This window comes from Dermochelys coriacea, chromosome 7, assembly GCF_009764565.3.
Source record: "Dermochelys coriacea isolate rDerCor1 chromosome 7, rDerCor1.pri.v4, whole genome shotgun sequence".
NCBI classification, from domain to species: domain Eukaryota; kingdom Metazoa; phylum Chordata; order Testudines; family Dermochelyidae; genus Dermochelys; species Dermochelys coriacea.
The window spans coordinates 39,295,182-39,316,311 of record NC_050074.1 but is presented as its reverse complement, the minus strand read 5'-3'; the positions used below and the strand labels follow the sequence as shown (position 1 = coordinate 39,316,311).

Sequence of the window (21,130 nt, the reverse complement as noted above, 5' to 3'; positions counted from 1 at the left end):
CCATGGATGTGCCCACACTTCCCATTCCCAATGCAACGGGCACATTGGAACCCATGGGCAATGTACAGAGCGCAAATGCAAGGAATCCATGTCCCTCAAAGAAGCAAATATGACCACCTGCAGAGACAGCCACAGAACCATCAGAGACTCCTGAAGAAAATATAGAGGAGTTGGACGAAACACAAGATATGTCACCGGACAACAACTCTTCATCGCCAGATGAGGCAGTCATGCCCACTTCAGCCACAGTGATGGATGATCCGAAACAATTCCAAGAATTGTTTAAGAGCGTGACCCAAAGCCAAAATATCACACTGGAAGAGGTGATGGACAATCAACATCAGCTACTAAAGATACTACACCCTACATCCACAACTAAAATAGCACTCCCGGTGAATGCCGCACTGTTGGAACCCGTGGACACAATCTGGCAAATTCCAGCTACCATACCACCAATGAGTAAGAGGGCCGACAGAAAGTATTATGTTCCCAGTAAAGGAATGGACTTCCTATTCTCCCACCCTCAATCAAATTAATTGGTAGTGGCTGCTGTAAACCAGAGGAATAAACAACCCCAATTTAAGAATACACCCAGGAAAAAGACACCAAGAGATTAGATCTCTTTGGCCAAAAGGTATATTCATCTGTGACCCTCCAATTTTGAATGGCTAATTATACAACACTGCTGGCAACATATAATCATGATAACTATCAAAAAATGAATGAATTCCTACCTCATATACCTGAGGAAAAGAAGGAACAGTTCTAAGCCATAGTGATGGAGGGCCAACCAATAATAAGAACATCATTACAAGCTGCACTAGACACTGCTAACACAGCAGCCTGTACAACAGCTACAGCCATAGTAATGAGGAGAGCCTCCTGGCTATAAGCATTGGGCATATCCAGAGAACTTGAACCAAAAGTAGAAGACCTCCCTTTTGATAGAGAAAAATTATTTACAGCAAAATCTGATGACATCTTGCACTCACTAAAAGACTCACAGGCAACTCTACGTACACAAGGAATAAACACCCCTCCCCCCCAAACAGATGTCAAAGATTCTAACCATATAACAGGAACTGGGACAACCCAAATCAATGACAACAGCAACATCCATTTGACAACTGTAGACCTCACCACCGGGCACAAAGACATCAACCACCTGAAAACCAGACCTCGATGTCACAAACACCATCAAACAAGCCACAATTTTGAGGATTTGGTCGAGGGTTTGACCAACCTCCCACAACTTCCAGTGCAAATTATATCCCACACCCAAATTTTTGGCCATTGTCTTTGATCATTCTACCTAGTGTGGGCAGCCATTATGACAGACAGTTGGGTACTGGAAATAAGATCTGGATTTACCATTACCTTTACCTCTGTTCCTCTTACCCACTCCCCTTCCCCGTCCCTCTTCAGGGACCCTTCTCATGAGCACCTCTTGATAGAAGAAGTGAAACATCTCATCCAAATAGGTGCCATCAAACAGGTTCCAACAGAACACAGAGGGAAAGGGTTCTACTCCCACTATTTTCTAACACAAAAGAAAAACGGGAGATGGAGATCCATCCTAGATCTCAGGAAACTCAACAAATTTGTTCGCACCCACAAATTAAAAATGGTCACACTGATGTCAATAATCCCTGCAGTGGAAGAAGGGGACTGGTTTTCAGCCCTCGACCTACAAGACACATACTTTCACATAACTATACACCCAGCACACAGATGATTCCTATGTTTCAAGGTATGCAAACACCACTTCCAATACAGAGTGCTACCATTTGGATTATTCAGAACTGCAAGAGTCTTACATAAGAACATAAAAATGGCCATACTGGGTCAGACCAAAGGTCCATCCAGCCCAGTATCCTGTCCACTGACAGTGGCCAATGCCAGGTGCCCCAGAGGGAGTGAACCCAACAGCTAATGATCAATGATCTCTCTCCTACCATCCATCTCCACCCTCTGACAAACAGAGGCTAGGGACACCATTCCTTATCCATCCTGGCTAATAGCAATTAATGGACTTAATGTCCAGGAATTTATCCAGTTCTCTTTTAAACCCTGTTATAGTCCTAGCCTTTACAACCTCCTCAGACAAGGAGTTCCACAGGTTGATTGTGCGCTGAGTGAAGAACTTTCTTTTATTTGTTTTAAACCTGCTGCCCATTAATTTCATTTGGTGGCCCCTAGTTCTTATATTATGGGAACACATAAATAACTTTTCCTTGTTCACTTTCTCCACACCACTCATGATTTTATATACCTCTATCATATCCCCCCCCTTAGTCTCCTCTTTTCCAAGCTGAATATACCTAGCCTCTTTCATCTCTCCTCATATGGGACCCATTCAAAACCCCTGATCATTTTAGTTGCCCTTTTCTGAACCTTTTCTAATGCCAGTATATCTTTTTTTGAGATGAGGGGACCACATCTGTATGCAGCATTCAAGATGTGGGCATACCATGGATTTATATAAGGGCAATAAGATATTCTCCATCTTATTCTCTATCCCTTTTTTAATTATTCCTAACATCCCCTTTGCTTTTTTGACTGCCGCTGCACACTGCATGGACGTCTTCAGAGAACTATCCACGATGACTCCAAGATCTTTCTCCCAACTAGTTGTAGCTAAATTAGCCTCCATCATGTTGTATTTATAGTTAGGGTTATTTTTCCCAATATGCATTACTTTACATTTATCCACATTAAATTTCATTTGCCATTTTGTTGCCTCATCACTTAGTTTTGTGAGATCTTTTTGAAGTTCTTCACAGTCAGCTTTGGTCTTAACTATCTTGAGCAGTTTAGTATCATCTGCAAACTTTGCCACCTTACTGTTTACCCCTTTCTCCAGATCATTTATGAATAAGTTGAATAGGATTGGTCCTAGGACTGACCCTTGGGGAACATCACTAGTTACCCCTCTCCATTCTGAAAATTTACCATTTATTCCTACCCTTTGTTCCCTGTCTTTTAACCAGTTCTCAGTCCATGAAAGGATCTTCCCTCTTATCCCATGACAACTTAATTTACGGAAGAGTCTTTGGTGAGGGACCTTGTCAATGGCCTTCTGGAAATCTAAGTACACTAGGTCCACTGTATCCCCCTTGTCCACATGTCTGTTGACCCCCTCAAAGAACTCTAATAGATTAGTAAGACATGATCTCCCTTTACAGAAACTATGTTGACTTTTGCACAACAATTTATGGTCTTCTATGTGTCTGACAATTTTATTCTTTAATTAATTCCAAAACCTCCTTCTTCACTACCCACCCTCCTCCCCTCTACTCTGGAGTTCTAGATTGGAGCTTTGCGGTAGAGAAGGAACTAACGGGGGGCCACAAGGTGCCTACTGAGCATGCGCATCCTGACCAGACACTGCTATCAGAAGTCTCCGATCAGCAGTGCCAGTACGCTCCACCTACAGTGGAGTACCCATAGGGACACGCATCTCGAAGAACCTCAGTTACTGCACAAGTTGAGTAACCCTCTCATCTACTTCTGAGCTAGTAGAAACTTGCAAAGGGGCTTGTGGAGCTGAGCTGCAGAGGGGCCTGCCAGCTGGCTAAGGGATCTGGGGGAGGAGCCTGCGGCCTGCTCTGAAGCTCCTGCTCACAGTGATATCAGCACGCACTGTGATTTTTGGAGGGGCAGGGGAGCAACAGGATTTTAGCTGAGGGTGCATCCTAGTCTGTGATGACACAAGAAGCTCCACCCCTTTGGGGAAATCCCCATCTGGCTGGTTGCTTACCCTCCCCACTTTGGTCTGCTGGGGAAGAGCAACAAATCAGAGCTGCTATAGGAAGACATCTCCCCCCTTTCCCCTCTTCTTTTGAGCCTGAAGCAATTTTAGCGGGGGTAGAAAGGGGCCACAGAAGAAGTCCAGTAGCTCAGAGTACGTCCATTCCCTCCTCAACCTCTGCTCCTGTGAGCAACGAGACAGCTCCTCCACAGACCCAAGTCTAGGAATGGGTAGAGAGAGTGGAAGGGAGAGAGGGGACCCTGCTGTGACCCCGCCAAGCTTCTGGGCGGGAGGGGAGGGTTGCAGAACTCCAGGAGGAGCAGAGGTCAGGCCGGTGGGCTGAATTGGTGGAGTGTGAAGGGGACAAGCAGAACTGCTTGGTGACCAACTGATGTGGGGACTTGAGGGACTGGATTGATTTGCAGGTAGGGGGCCAGAATTAATTACTGGGCAGAGAATGGGCAGATGTTGGGGTGAGAGCTCCTGCACCAGGGGCCATTTGCCTGTAAATATGGAGTGGTCCTGGCTGCTTTTCCTACCTTTCTCTCTCTCTCCAAGGACCCTGCAGATCTTTTCAAAACCCACTGTCAGATGGGTGTACCAGCCCCAGAGTCCCTCTCCTGGAGGTCTCATGGTCCCCGCCCCAGAAAAGGGCAGTAAAGGAAAAAGGCAATAGACGGTCCAAGCTGTCTAGAGTGGCTGTGTGAGACACAGCCAATCAGAAAGAGGCTGCAGGGAAGCAGCCAATCAGGGCCCAGCAGGACTATATAAAAGGAGTGGCGGGGCTCGAAGTTCAGTAGCGGGCAGGGACTGGGGAGTGAAGAAGGTGCTCCTGGCTGGCTGGCTGGCTGGCTGGCTGGCTGCTGGGCTCAAAGAAGATAAGGGTCATGAGGAAGTGGCCCAGGGAAATGTAGTTAGTTAAAGGGATGTGGCACATGCATGGTACTTATAGGAATAAGTTGGGACCCAGAGTAGTGGATGGGGTGGGGCCTCCCCACCCCAAACAGCCCCTGAGGAAGTGGCTAAGCCTTGAGCAAGGAAGTATAAACAGGACCAAGGAAGTGCTGTATCTGGAACTATGTTTCCCCTGGAAGGGGGCCAAACTGAGACAGACTCAGAGGGAGAGGTGGGGTCAGTGAATTGAGTTCAAGAGGAGGGCTCAGTGGAAGAGCTGGGGTCACTGAGGACTTAAGGGAAGGCAAAGAGTCTCCAGGAAGAAGCCTTGGGGTGCTATTCCATCCCACAGCAGGAACCTTTGCCAGGTAGCCAGACCCCACCTGAGGGTACTGTGATGGGCCCTGTTAGACTGTTAAGGGACTGAGCCCATGGAGGGTTGCAGGGTATTACTGAGGACAGCGAGATAGTCCCAGTTGGACAATATACCCCAGAAGGAGGTTGTTTTGTTTCACATATGGACTGTGTGTGACTTGACCAGAGATCTGAGTCACCAAAGACCTGCCTGATGAGGTCAGCAGCTGACAGGAGGCACCATGAGTGGAGAAATTAAGGGGGAAAAACTGCAGGCATGCACACTTGACCAGGTGGTGCTTGCGTTAAGTGAGTGAACTCTGCTCACACTGATTGACAACACGTTCAACTTCTGGGTTTGAAAAAACATTAAGCTTTTATTCAACCTGATTAAACATAACAAACATTGCAGAAGTGTTCGGTAACCATTCTTCTTACTGCCAGAGGAAAAGCCTCATGTCTGTGAACCCCATTACATATGTTCTTTTCAGTTTTTCTCCCACAACATACTCCATCATACAGTTTTGCTTAACCCCTCTCCTAGAACAGCTCAGATCAAAAAATTCCAAGTTAAAACCATCTGTTCTCCAGAATAATAAATTTGTGAGTGTATGCAACAGTAATTGTCTCTCTCACTCACAAACACACTGGGGATAGGCATGGGGGATACAAAATCAAGACAGATCATAGAAACATATCATAATCTTTTAAAAAAGACATTATTTTTGTGTGGTCTGACTCATCATAATCTTTGATCTTTAGGCTGGTAATGCTATAGTGTGAGACAGCCTCAATCCACTCTCTTTCCCTATTGGCTTTGCGGAGTCAGAGTCATGCAGAGTTTTCTAAAAATGTTAATTGCTTGAACAATTTCCTATCTCAGTCCTTGCAGAAGCCAGTTTCAAAGGTTACCCAGAGGCGAAGTTTGTGGTATTAGAGAATTGTGTTGAGTAGAGGGAAGGAGACAAGGAAACAGTCAATTAGCAAAATATTTCCAAAGGAGGCAAATGTTAGGGACTTTTCAGACTTGATACTAGTTAACAACTCTAAAAAACAGGAAATGTGTGTGGGAGGGTTGTTTTAAATTTCAAAATTGTTCCAGAGCCGCCTCAAAATGAGTCCTGAGTGCAGTCCTGGATGTGGGATGGCTACAACACTCCATAAAGCAATGAACTGACAGCTGACTGGGTGAGGGTGAACAAAGTCACAGTGCACCAATAATCCAGGACTGGACTGTCCCATAGGCTTATTGGGAAATTTCTTGGCAGGCCCGTCACTCAATGCCTGTGTCTGTTTTTAAAATTCTCCTCTGCATATTGAAGGAGAGTCCTGTTTCTTTAAATCATACAGAACCATAAGTCCCTCCCTCCTATAGGGGACTTGCTGGGAAGCAACAGTTAGTTGCTGCTCTGCATTCATAGTGCCAGCATCTCATAAATCAAGCCTGGGAGCATCATTTTCACAAATCCTGTCAGAAGAACCAATGCAGTAAGTCCCTAAAGCCCCAGAATTCTGCACATTGCTTCATATGGGACTAATCCTTTAGCAATAATTTGTTACTTAAATGATACATCAGGAACATTTCTGAGATGAAAGCACAGTGTCATGGCACTTTGTAGTTCCAGAGACAAAAACTAATAACTTTTTACTGTTTAAGTTTCAGATCTTGTTTTTGGTACAAAGCACTAGGTTTCAGCCAGGCCATTCCAATGATGTTAATTGCATGTGGTCCCATCCCCTTTGTTTATCTATATACAAAAACAACTGGAAGAACTTTAAACTTTGAATCCCATATAATCTAATAATTACTTATAAATGCTGTACAATGTCCCATTTGTTATAAACCATGGCATTCGAAGTGCAGCCCTCTGCAATGACTGACTGCTTTTAGATCTTTTACCAGGCTTCTCTGATACCTGAAGGAGAAGACCCCAGTTTGGCTTAAGGAATCCTGATGCAGTCCAGTAGTGTTGGTTTTGATCTGAGAGAATTTAGATAGATTTTTATCCCCAATAGCATCTTTTTCTTTGTGCCTGTATAATATAGAGTTTGCAGGGAAGGAGAATTGTATTGGCTCAGAAGTGCAGTGTATTTTACTGTTGTCTGACTTCTGTGTCAATATTATGACTCTCTCCCTTTGTGGGTGAAATACGAAGGATTGTAGACCTGCCAGGATCCTGTGGTGGAATTTGAAATGTCATGGCCATTGGTACCATCCATTGTGGTGTTTAGCTCTCTCATCTGGTGACTGCTGGAAAGCTAAAAACCAACAAACAGGAACTTAGTAATAGCTTTAAAAAGAAGGAAGTTTCAGAGTCTTTGCTATGATGAGACATCAGCGCCAGTTGGCTTTTTCTTTCTATTGTAAATGGATTTCTTTGTATGAAGCCCATTTCCCATAGTATTATCATTGGGTGGTATATAGATACCCATAGAACTATAACCAGCCATGGTACAACAGCCTCCTCTGAAACAATATTTAGAAAAGGATAGGAATAAAAACCCAGATGGAAGCGTCTCTCCTGTGTTTCAATGAAGATGACCTGCTGGAAACTGGGAAAACAGATGATCTGAGAGAGTTTGAAAGTCACTTGGCTTTTCTTGAACTGTAGCAGAACATGTGGGTCCCCAGGAGGAAATATGATCCTGTATGATCTTTTACATCTCCTCCACTTCCACCTTTGTGCACTGGTCATTGCTACTTATTTTAAAGATGGCCTGGACCCAGACACAGCCTGTTTATATATCTCTATGAGGAGCCTGAAAGAGGAGGAAAAGCGGAGTTCATGTCACACAATGTAGGATTATATTAGTCTGCTAAACATCAAGGTTTTTGGTAGAGGGGTTCCTTGATCCTACAAAGACAATGCAATCTCAAATTTTGACACATTCACTTAGTATAATTCTCCACCTAGAAGACAGAAATGGGCTGACAGTCAGTATAACTGTAGTGAATCAATCTCTGCACTAGGAATGCTGAAAGATGCTTCTCTCTGCTAGGACAGAAAACTCATCTTTGCTAAAACTGTTCTCAGTAACCACACTGCAGTGAGTAGAACCATCCTCACTGAGCCAATAGTTCATTTTCTTGAGATTCTCAACTTATGCCATAACCACATTGCAGATATTCATCTCTCCTTACCCAGCCACCTGTACAGTTTGCATTTGTCCATTCCAAGTTCTGTAGTGGAAGTAAGTTACCTTCTGACCAAACACACACCCCTCTACCTTAATAGGGTGGCATTGTCGGATGTTGAAACTCATGCTGCAGCATTTTCAGTGCAGGGTGTTGTATCTGATAAAGATATCAGCTGTCAGACTCAGGGTATAAGAACTTGTTGTCAGAAGCCTTCAAATGCTCACTGGGCCAGCAGGTGGGTCTGAGAAGTGTTTTCCTCACCCTGTTCTTGTATTTTAAAATGTCAAGGAAACATTCAAGAACAGCAGTGCTATTGCAAGACTCACCATTCCAGAGACACCCCCTCATGACAGGGCCTAGCACTGCTGCAACTTCACCCCATCTCCTCCTTCATGCTCTGGTGGTCTAGTGTGGGGACTTGGCCCTCCAGCCAGGTCACATTCAATTCCATTCCCTTTCTGAGGTAACCAAAGTCCAAACCAAATGATATATCCCACAAATCAAAAGCAATGAGCAGTAAGATCTTCCACCCCACCTGGGCTCGTCGTCAGTTCCACTAGCCAAATTAACAGAACATAAGTTCTACCATTCTTGAGCTCAATTCTCTACAGACGTTTCACCCCCACCTACCCATCCCATGTTCCACAGAGTTTTTTCCGCTCTTTTCATAGAATGCTGAGTCATCAGAGGCCCAGCTTCCCCAAGTCACTGACCCTCAGGGCCTCTTCCCTCGAGTCCTTCCCCTTGTTTGCCTCTTCTTGAGCTAGATCCTGCTCCCCCAGCTTCTGGCTGTGGTCTGGCCTTTTTCTTCTCTTCAGCAGCCCTCTCTCTTCAAGGAGAGCAACAGAAGACACCCTCCTCCTGGCAGCTCCCATGTCCATTGAGTCCACTCCTGCAGCATTTTTTAAGGAACACCTGTCCACTTCTCAGTTGCATCTGATTAGTAAACTGGCTGGCAGTCCCCAGGACTCTGGCCCTTAAAGGGGCAGGCCACCCTTTTATAAGTGCCTCGCTGGAAGAGTCTTAGAGCTGGATTTTTAAAGGTATTTAGGTGCGAAGTAGAATTTTCAAAAGCATGTAGGTAACTAAATCCCATTGATTTCAATTGGTTTTAGGTACTTTTGAAAACCCCACTAGGTGACTAAATAGCTTTAAAAATTTGGCCCTTAGTTCCTCCAAAGGCAGGTCTATAATACACACATTTTTATAACAGTAATGGTGAACCCATATAATAGTAAGGGATGGGGAACCAGTTTGAAAAAAAGTAACAACTCTCAAACTACCCAAGCTTCTTTAAAAACACTGAAATACTTGCCTAATATTTTTCCCTCCATTAGTTTGAGAATTATAGGAATTGCTTGTAAAAATGCAAAGTGCACAAGATACTTTCTCAAAGTATTGCTGCTAAAGCTTTTACAAGAAAAACTGTGATACTATTTCCAGACAATTGGTCAGATCCCAGAGGTTCAGAAAGTGTGAAGAAGCATAATCTTTAGCATGAAATGAAAGGATTCAGAGAACATTTTTAGCCTTCACCCTGCAATTAGACTTTGTATGTGCTTAGGCTATAGTTTAAAGGGACTGACAAGTAAAATGGACTGGTAGAACCTTACTGTACCAGGTCTACCCCGGGCTGCACTTATAGGAATATTTCTCAGACATACTTGTTATAATATAAAAGGATAAATACCTTTGCTCTCGGTCCAGAATGGGTTCTCCCTTAACCAGACTGGCACCATAAGACAGACCTTTTTCCTCTTCCAATGACAAGGATGTAATCAGGTGGGATTTTTCCTCTTTGCCTCTTAACCATTGCTCTTTTATTCCCCAGTCTCCCAGAGGGAGTGTGGCTCCGGAAATGAAAATCCCATGGCTAGAGTGGCACCATCTAGAACAAAATAGCAGGTACAGTGCACACATTTTCATGTTGCTCAATTCAATACTAAACGTTTGGACTGGTCCTTGATGGATATGAGACAAGATGCTCCCCTGCACTAGGAAAAGATAGAACATATCTGATTTGTGGGAACACTATGGCACTTTCATGACAACTGGAGGGTAACTCCGCTGCAGGGAGATCCTTGGATGGTATCCTCATGCCATGCTGGCTCCTATGCCACTCCTCCCTTGTGGCTAGTGGAGTCGGGGAGTGATTAAGGGAAAGGGGACATGGCTGGAATATCTCAGTGATCACTGCAGCACACTAGCCACAGGATGGGGGCAGCGCACAGATGACTGAAACCCAACTTGCCTCACGCTTCTCAGCTGGAGCTGAGTATTAGGGCCATTATTTACAAATTAGTTCCAGAAAGATTCATCTCTGTTCATTTCTTATTGTTCAGTACCACTGCCATTTCATTTAGTGTAACAACTGATAGAAGTATCTCCTATATGGAAGATCTATCAGTGGATATTGATTGTGTAATATTGTGGATATTGATTTGGACAATAATTGAAATATTAGACTAATATAAAACTATGATTTTGTTAAGTGTCTATGTGACATTGGCTTTAACACAGAATTGACTTTCTTTCTTTGTATAATACCGATGTACTTGATGTGCGGATGTATATAACCTTCCTTAGAAATGATGTTTCTTCCACTCTTGCCCTGCTATATATGTAATCATTGAATTCTGAGCAGGGCACCTAGCCTCCAGTGTTATCAAAGTCATTCCACTTTGTAAATAAGTTATTTCTTGTTTATTATAAAGGGGAAAGGAAGAAATTCTTTTGAGGATAGATGCTTTTTGCATTAAGCAAGTTCTTTGTCGTCTATTTGATTACTTACGTGCTTTAAATATAAAGTATGTACATGTGTTTGCAGGATGGGAGGTCTATACTAACTCTGCAATCCATAGCCTGCCTCCTAGAGTGTTGCAGAATGCTGCTCTATTTTAGGCATAAAGGCTAAAGTAAGTACCGGTACACATAGGGCTCAAATCTTTAAAGGTATTTATTTCAAAGGTACTGGTTCAAGGGGAGTTAGGTGCCTAAATATGTTTGAGGGTCTGGCCCTAGGTGTTCACACCATGGCAGTCATAACAGTAGCTCACCAGCCCTCCATTTTATTACAAAAGGTCTGTAGCCAACCCCAGACAACTCTTCTTGTTTAATTTGTTGCTGTGTGTGCTATTCTCATTTCCCTCCTGCTGTTTGTACAGTTGTGCTGCTGGCTTCAGAAACAGAATAAAGACTGGTTTCAGAGTACAAGCTGTGTTAGTCTGTATTCGCAAAAAGAAAAGGAGTACTTGTGGCACCTTAGAGACTAACAAATTTATTAGAGCATAAGCTTTCGTGAGCTACAGCTCACTTCATCGGATGCATTTAGTGGAAAAAACAGAGGAGAGATTTATATACACACACACACACAGAGAACATGAAACAATGGGTTTATCATACACACTGTAAGGAGAGCGATCACTTAAGATAAGCCATCACCAGCAGCAGGGAGGGGAAAGGAGGGAAACCTTTCATGGTGACAAGCAAGGTAGGCTAATTCCAGCAGTTAACAAGAATATCAGAGGAACAGTGGGGGGTGAGGGGGGGGAGAAATACCATGGGGAAATAGTTTTACTTTGTGTAATGACTCAACCATTCCTAGTCTCTATTCAAGCCTAAGTTAATTGTATCCAGTCTGCAAATTAATTCCAATTCAGCAGTCTCTCGTTGGAGTCTGTTTTTGAAGCTTTTTTGTTGAAGTATAGCCACTCTTAGGTCTGTGATCGAGTGACCAGAGAAATTGAAGTGTTCTCCAACTGGTTTTTGAATGTTATAATTCTTGACGTCTGATTTGTGTCCATTCATTCTTTTACGTAGAGACTGTCCATTTTGGCCAATGTACATGGCAGAGGGGCATTGCTGGCACATGATGGCATATATCACATTGGTAGATGCGCAGGTGAACGAGCCTCTGATAGTGTGGCTGATGTGATTAGGCCCTATGATGGTATCCCCTGAATAGATATGTGGACAGAATTGGCAACGGGCTTTGTTGAAAGGATAGGTTCCTGGGTTAGTGGTTCTGTTGTGTGGTGTGTGGTTGCTGGTGAGTATTTGCTTCAGATTGGGGGGCTGTCTGTAAGCAAGGACTGGCCTGTCTCCCAAGATCTGTGAGAGTGATGGGTCGTCCTTCAGGATAGGTTGTAGATCCTTGATGATGCGTTGGAGAGGTTTTAGTTGGGGGCTGAAGGTGATGTCTAGTGGCGTTCTGTTGTTTTCTTTGTTGGGCCTGTCCTGTAGTAGGTGACTTCTGGGTATTCTTCTGGCTCCGTCAATCTGTTTCTTCACTTCAGCAGGTGGGTATTGTAGTTGTAGGAATGCATGATAGAGATCTTGTAGGTGTTTGTCTCTGTCTGAGGGGTTGGAGCAAATGCGGTTATATCGTAGCGCTTGGCTGTAGACAATGGATCGAGTGGTATGATCTGGATGAAAGCTAGAGGCATGTAGGTAGGAATAGCGGTCAGTAGGTTTCCGATATAGGGTGGTGTTTATGTGACCATCGCTTATTAGCACCGTAGTGTCCAGGAAGTGGATCTCTTGTGTGGACTGGTCCAGGCTGAGGTTGATGGTGGGATGGAAATTGTTGAAATCATGGTGGAATTCCTCAAGAGCTTCTTTTCCATGGGTCCAGATGATGAAGATGTCATCAATGTAGCGCAAGCAGAGTAGGGGCATTAGGGGACGAGAGCTGAGGAAGCGTTGTTCTAAGTCAGCCATAAAAATGTTGGCATACTGTGGGGCCATGCGGGTACCATGGGTGGACTCCTCCTGAAGGTCGAAACAGCAGCCTGGATTTCTACATAGAGTGTTTCCGCCAACGAGCACGAGCTGAAATTGTGGAAAAGCAGCATCGCTTACCCCATAACCTCAGCCATGCAGAACACAGTGCCATCCACAGCCTCAGAAACAATTCTGACATCATAATCAAAAAGGCTGACAAAGGAGGTGCTGTCGTCATCATGAATAGGTCAGAGTATGAACAAGAGGCTACTAGGCAGCTCTCCAACACCACTTTCTACAAGCCATTACCCTCTGATCCCACTGAGAGTTACCAAAAGAAACTACAGCATTTGCTCAAGAAACTCCCTGAAAAAGCACAAGAACAAATCCGCACAGACACACCCCTAGAACCCTGACCTGGGGTATTCTATCTGCTACCCAAGATCCATAAACCTGGAAATCCTGGACGCCCCATCATCTCAGGCATTGGCACCCTGACAGCAGGATTGTCTGGCTGTGTAGACTCCCTCCTCAGGCCCTTCGTTACCAGCACTCCCAGCTATCTTCGAGACACCACTGACTTCCTGAGGAAACTACAGTCCATTGGTGATCTTCCTAAAAACACCATCCTAGCCACTATGGATGTAGAAGCCCTCTACACCAACATTCCACACAAAGATGGACTACAAGCCGTCAGGAACAGTATCCCCGATACTGTCACGGCTAACCTGGTGGCTGAACTTTGTGACTTTGTCCTCACCCATAACTATTTCACATTTGGTGACAATGTATACCTTCAAATCAGCGGCACTGCAATGGGTACCCGCATGGCCCCACAGTATGCCAACATTTTTATGGTTGACTTAGAACAACGCTTCCTCAGCTCTCGTCCCCTAATGCCCCTACTCTGCTTGCGCTACATTGATGACATCTTCATCATCTGGACCCATGGAAAAGAAGCTCTTGAGGAATTCCACCATGATTTCAACAATTTCCATCCCACCATCAACCTCAGCCTGGACCAGTCCACACAAGAGATCCACTTCCTGGACACTACGGTGCTAATAAGCGATGGTCACATAAACACCACCCTATATCGGAAACCTACTGACCGCTATTCCTACCTACATGCCTCTAGCTTTCATCCAGCTCATACCACTCGATCCATTGTCTACAGCCAAGCGCTACGATATAACCGCATTTGCTCCAACCCCTCAGACAGAGACCAACACCTACAAGATCTCTATCATGCATTCCTACAACTACAATACCCACCTGCTGAAGTGAAGAAACAGATTGACAGAGCCAGAAGAATACCCAGAAGTCACCTACTACAGGACAGGCCCAACAAAGAAAACAACAGAATGCCACTAGCCATCACCTTCAGCCCCCAACTAAAACCTCTCCAACGCATCATCAAGGATCTACAACCTATCCTGAAGGACGACCCATCACTCTCACAGATCTTGGGAGACAGGCCAGTCCTTGCTTACAGACAGCCCCCCAATCTGAAGCAAATACTCACCAGCAACCACACACCACACAACAGAACCACTAACCCAGGAACCTATCCTTGCAACAAAGCCCGTTGCCAACTCTGTCCACATATCTATTCAGGGGATACCATCATAGGGCCTAATCACATCAGCCACACTATCAGAGGCTCGTTCACCTGCGCATCTACCAATGTGATATATGCCATCATGTGCCAGCAATGCCCCTCTGCCATGTACATTGGCCAAAATGGACAGTCTCTACGTAAAAGAATGAATGGACACAAATCAGACGTCAAGAATTATAACATTCAAAAACCAGTTGGAGAACACTTCAATCTCTCTGGTCACTCGATCACAGACCTAAGAGTGGCCATACTTCAACAAAAAAGCTTCAAAAACAGACTCCAACGAGAGACTGCTGAATTGGAATTAATTTGCAAACTGGATACAATTAACTTAGGCTTGAATAGAGACTGGGAATGGATGAGTCATTACATAAAGTAAAACTATTTCCCCATGGTATTTCTCCCCCCCACCTCACGCCCCACTGTTCCTCTGATATTCTTGTTAACTGCTGGAATTAGCCTACCTTGCTTGTCACCATGAAAGGTTTCCCTCCTTTCCCCCCCTGCTGCTGGTGATGGCTTATCTTAAGTGATCACTCTCCTTACAGTTTGTATGATAAACCCATTGTTTCATGTTCTCTGTGTGTGTGTGTGTGTGTATATAAATCTCTCCTCTGTTTTTTCCACCAAATGCATCCGATGAAGTGAGCTGTAGCTCACGAAAGCTTATGCTCTAATAAATTTGTTAGTCTCTAAGGTGCCACAAGTACTCCTTTTCTTTTTGAGAATAAAGACTGCCAATTGTGTGGTGATTGCTTATTGTGACAGTGACTTCAGGCTGGAAGGGAACAGGGATTTCCATTTTGCTTGGTTCAGCCAAATCTCGAGACATCTCTGTGCGTATTGGATTCATTGCAGTTACAATCCTTTTAACGCTTTTTATGTTCTCTTTACACCAGCATTTTGGCCCTGTTTCTATTTTGACAGTAAACTTTGAGATAGGTTTAAGTCCTCTTCTCTCTCTCTTTAACCTGTAGAATGCTATTATTTTTCTTCCCACAAAGCAAATGGAAGTACAGGAGCACTTATATGTAGGTACTGAGGGGAGATTTACTCGGCTTTTCACTGTTTTCCATATAGCGACAACCAAATCCTGAACTCCTTACCCATACATGGTTCTCCTTGAAATCATGAATTTTGCTTGTAGAAAGTATGGTCCAAGAGAAGCTCAGGAACTGAATAGAAGAGGTATTGCAGATCAGGACTGATGATCACTGGTATAGCTGCATGATAGCAGCTTGCAAAGCACTAGCTCCCTGAACTCTAAGGGGCTCCAGCCAGTGCTTTTTGACCCTCAGTTTCATGAGCACTGATGAACTTCCCTGACAAATTAAGATGTGGGTACTTTTGCTTCCATCTCAGAGGTGGGGAGGCACTTTGAAACAGTTATACTGAAATTGCATGAGCCAGCTGTTATCTCCACACAGCTTTCAAAACTGTTATGAAGAGATGGTGTAAAGTCTGTATTAGTCACAACAGCCAAACTGCTAGCTTGGACTGTGAAGACCTTGTCAAAGGTCATCACGTGAGTATTTACTTTGAAAGCTGCAGGAAACCATCTTAATCCCACCAGCACTCTTTCCCAGTGACTGTGGTGTTTAGATGTTGCTTGTAATTATTAGAATTGGGAGCAGGGGCTGTTAGGAGTCTGAAAGGACAGGAAACAGGAAGGAGGGGAAGAGGAATTGAGAGGCTGGGAGGGAGGGTGCAGCAGCAGCTTGGTAAAGAGGTTTCCACTTTGAAAATAATGTCCTGGTGAAGCTTGTTAGTATCTTCCTGGTTGATACAACATTTTGGCAACGAGGATGGATCTTCTGCCTCTAAACCTACCTGCACCCTTTCTGCAAAGCCCATGTGAGCCTCCAATTGCTTTTACTACTTGGATCCATATGTTTGAGACTTATCTGCTTGCAATCAGTGCTACAGAGATTTCTGAAGTAAGAAAGCTTGCTCTACTAATTCACTGCCTTGGAGTAGAAGGGCAGCATATATTTCACACTTTTCCCTTTGCAGATGATAAATATGAGACTGCACTCACTGCATTGAAGAATTGTTTTGTGCCAAAAGTGAATGTAGTAGCTAATCGCTACAGATTTCACCAGCGTGAGCAGAAACCAGGGAAAACTATAATGGAGTATAGTGCTTCCCTGAGGAGTCTGATTGTAATTTGTGACTTTGGGAACATGGCAGATGAGATGATTAGAGACCAGCTCATTGAGAAAACCACCATGCTTCATGTAAGAGAACACTTACTTCTAGAACCATAACTTACACTAGAAAAAGCAATAACCATTGCTACCCAGATTGAGTCAGCTACAGCTGAAGCGAAAATAATGAGCATGGATACAGGAGGCACAGTCCAGGCTGTGACTCCTTTGCAGAAAAGTTCACTACCACTGCAGACACACAACTGCAAGAGGAAAACGAATGAAAAACCACTGAATCAGCAAATTCAAAATACAGTAAAAAGCATGCTTTCGCTGTGTATCCCCACAACAGCTTGCAAGCTACACAGGATATCCGGTAAAAGTAGCTCAGTGCAATCATTGCAAAAAGATTGGACATTTTGCTAAAAGATGTCGCAGTAGCCAGTTCAATCAACAGGTGGATGCAGTTACAATACCAGATGTTACTGTGCTGAGAGTGGACAAAATCACTACTACACATATTCCAGAACAGATAAAATGCACTGTAAACGTTTCTGCCATATCCTCAGGCAAACCACACTCTATTCAGCTAATGTTGGACACTGGCTCAGCAGTATCTATACTACCTGATTCCATCTAGCTGCATTACTTTAAAGATGTGCCTCTTACTTAACCCAAACTTCACTTGGTGTGCTATTTTAAAAACCATATTCCAGTACATGGCTGCCTGCCAGTAATAGTTACTTTTGGTGATTGCTGTGTAACTGCAGAGTTCGACATTGTTCACAAAGGCACTCCTATCCTTGGCAGAGATTTATTTATTTATTTAGATTTTTTTAAATCTCAGGGTAGTTAATGGACGAATTGATCTTCCTCAGCAAAGCATTCTTGCGGTACACACACCAGTTTCAGCTGGGACCCAACACCAGGTTGAGGAGAAACTTGGCTGTGCTTATGGGTTTCTGCATAAATTTAAAATGCGGAATAATCTGATGCCTGTACAACAGAAGTTACGGCGCTTACCATTTTCAGTCAGGGAAGCTGTTTCAGAGGAACTTAGAAAACTTGTTCAAAAGGACATTATTGAAGAGATCGACTCCTCGGAATGGGTTTCACCCATAGTAATGACGCAGAAGAAGGGTGGAGGCATTCGCCCTTGTGTGGACATAAGGGAGCCAAATAAATCTATTGTGATTGACAGCCATCCTCTTCCTCACATAGAAGTATTTGCAGAACTCCGTGGAGCAAAGATGTTTTCTACTCTTGATTTGCAGAGCGCATACCACCAGGTTATGTTGCATGAAGATAGCAGAGACCTCACAGCATTTATTACACGACGGACTATTTTGTTTTAAATGTTGTTCCATACGGTCTCGCATCTGCCTCAAGTGCCTTTCAAAAAATGATGTCATTGATTCTGAAGAATCAACTTGGAGTTCAGTGCTATCTGGGTGATATTATCATGTTTGGAAATACTTCTGAGGAGCATGACAATAACCTGCAGTCTGTACTAAACTGCATCAGCGAAGCAGGTCTCAAGCTCAATAGGTCCAAATGCAAATGAAAACAAACTGAACTCTCCTTTCTGGGGCATACAATTTCACAGGCTGGACTAAAACCTGATCCAGACCATATCCTGGCAATTTCAAATGCTCCTCCTCCAACAGATTTGCAAACCTTACGCTCCTTCTTGGGTCTTACCTCCTGGTATGCAAAATTCATTCCCAATTATGCTTCTGTCATTGAACCATTACGGGAATTACTACGGAGAAGTCCAACCTTAGTGTGGACAACGGATGTACAAGCTAGTTTTGAAATGGTGAAAGACTTGATTGTATGTAGTCCAGTACTTGCACTATTCAGTCCTGCATTGCCCACACTTGTAACTACTGATGCTTCTGATTATGGACTTGGGGCTGTTCTCACACAACTGCAGGAAGACAACACAGAGAGGACTTGCATTTGCTTCAAGGACGCTAAGTAATGCTGAGAGAAAATATTCTACAGTTGAAAAAGAAGCACTTGCTTGTGTCTGGGCTACTGAAAAATGGAGAACTTGCCTGTGGGGCCACACGTTCAAGTTGCGCACAGACCACAGCCCTTTGACGACGTTGCTCACCACAAAAGGACTGGGAAGAGCAGGATACTGTATTGCTTGATGGTCTGCAAGACTACTCTCTTTCAATTATGAACTGGAATATAAGCCTGGAAAACAAAATGTGGTCACTGATTGCCTTTCTCGCCTACCTTTGCCTTCACCAGATGGTCCACCAGAGGATGAGGATGTAGTGGTTGTGCTTATTACAAGCGCTGTCACTGCAGTTACAAGAGAACTATTTCAAGCTGCTTGTTCAGGGTGTCCAATTAAGAGAGTTTCTTAAGAGAGGAGGGAATGTGGTGTTTAGATGTTGCTTGTAATTATTAGAATTGGGAGCTGATTATGATTATGATTCTATGATTATTCTATGATTATGTACACTGGCTGTTGGGAGTCTGAAAGGACAGGAAACAGGAGGGGGAGGAGTTGAGAGGCTGGGAGAGAGGGTGCAGCAGCAGCTTGGTGAAGAGTTTTCCACTTTGAAAATAAAGTCCTGTTGAAGCTTGTTAGTACCTTGCCTGGTTGATACAACAGTGACTAACCAATGCACTGCAGTTTATTAAATGCATGTGTGTAACATACAGAAACTGTACAGCTTATTTTACATTGCATCTTTGAGACAAAGCATAGTGGTTGTTAGTGTACATTCAGATAGGTTCTCTGTAACACAACTCAAAAATACGGCCACAACTACACAGCAATGAGGCACTGGCCAAGGACAGAATAACACATTGTGTGTTAGGAGATGTTTCCTCTGCTGAGTTGCTGGATACCATTCTGCATTATATAAAGAAAGAAACTCTGCTGCCGAAAGAAAGACATACTCTGACACTGGCCAGCTAGATGCCAGCTCTTTCCCAGGCTGCAGGCATTAGCTAAGAGCTGACAGTCTTATAGCTAGAGACCAGACCAGGTCACCTATATGTTAGTTTTGCTCAAAATAGGTATTAGTCTTTAAAAATGTATTTAGTCTTTAGACTCTGTGGAATGCTTGTAAGTTGCTGCATGCATTAATCTCACTTGTAATTTCTGTATTCCATGCTTTAAGGAAATATGGACATACTGCTTTATAACTTTGAAAATGTCCGTTCTGAACTTGTGAACTCAGGCATGAGACTCATCCCACTCCCCCATCCATCCAGAAGGGCTATCAAAATCAGGTGGGCCATCAAGGATCAACACAATACAAAAGGATTGCTTAATGGCCCTATCACACCTGGGGAATGCTATGTGCAAGAAAGCTTTTCCTTTGGGCTTGGAAGCAGAATGAAGGAAATAAAACAAAGCCACAGGAAAATTTTCCATGTGAAGAGCCAGACACCCCTAAGGGTTGTCTCTTGGGTCGGCCCTGAAAGACACTTGGAATTGACAGATCACTACAATTCTGTCATTCTTAGATTTCAGATGGTAACTCATTTGTGCGTGCATGTTTGCTTTTTTTTTAACCTATAAATAACTTATTCCTTTTTCCTAGTTAATAAACCTTTAGATAGTTTATTACAGAATTGGCTACAGGCATTGTCTTTGGTGTAAGATCTAGGGTCTGGGGTAAGTGACTGGTCCCTTGGGGCTGGAAGCAACTTGAATGTGATGTGATCTGTGTGTAAATAACTGTTTATCACTAAGTCCAGTTTGTCTGGGTGGCCAGGTAGGCTAGTGAGTCTAAGGGGATTGTCTATGACTCCATGCTAAGACTGTTATAGTGATCCAGGAGTTCATATCACTGGCGTGGTGAAATCTAATTCTCAACCACATCACCAGTTTGAGGTGTCTACCCTATTTTTGACAATCTTCCCTGATTGTGGTTGTGAGACACTCTAGACAGCATGACATACTCCATTGTAACGTAAAATTTTCTAGTATGGGGGGAAAGGAGGAATGCCGTACTCCACATGGGAAGAAAGAACCTTTCAAAAAGGGCAATTCCATGACAAACTCTGTATAAGTGTAAATCAGGCCCCTTATGTTCCCTTTGCCCCACTCTGGAAAATTAGGCCTGTGTGGCCCATTTTCTTTTTGAAAGAAAGCTTTTACTGCAACACTGAGAATGTGATCTTTTGTTCTCTTTAATACAAAATCCCCCTCCCACCCAAAAATAAAAGCATGAATGATGTGCAGGTCCAAGATTTACAGTACATCTTTCTGAAATAACCAATTTAGCGTTGAGGTTATGTGCCCAAATAAATTCAGTATGTTATACATTAAAATGAAGGTTTCAGAGAAGCAGCCGTGTTAGTCTGTATTCGCAAAAAGAAAAGGAGTACTTGTGGCACCTTAGAGACTAACAAATTTATTAGAGCATAAGCTTTCGTGAGCTACAGCTCACTTCATCGGATATTTTTCCATCAAATGCATCCGATGAAGTGAGCTGTAGCTCACGAAAGCTTATGCGCTAATAAATTTG

General features: G+C 43.6%; 1 long non-coding RNA gene across 1 annotated transcript; it reads right to left on the bottom strand.

The window, feature by feature from the left end:
* Positions 1-1,668: 1,668 nt before the first annotated feature.
* On the bottom strand, positions 1,669-20,987 carry LOC122461093. The gene is made up of 3 exons (XR_006282819.1): positions 19,551-20,987; positions 16,709-16,712; positions 1,669-1,681 (listed from the first exon to the last, which is right to left on the bottom strand). It is a non-coding gene; the product is annotated as an uncharacterized LOC122461093 (long non-coding RNA).
* Between the last annotated feature and the right edge of the window lie 143 nt (positions 20,988-21,130).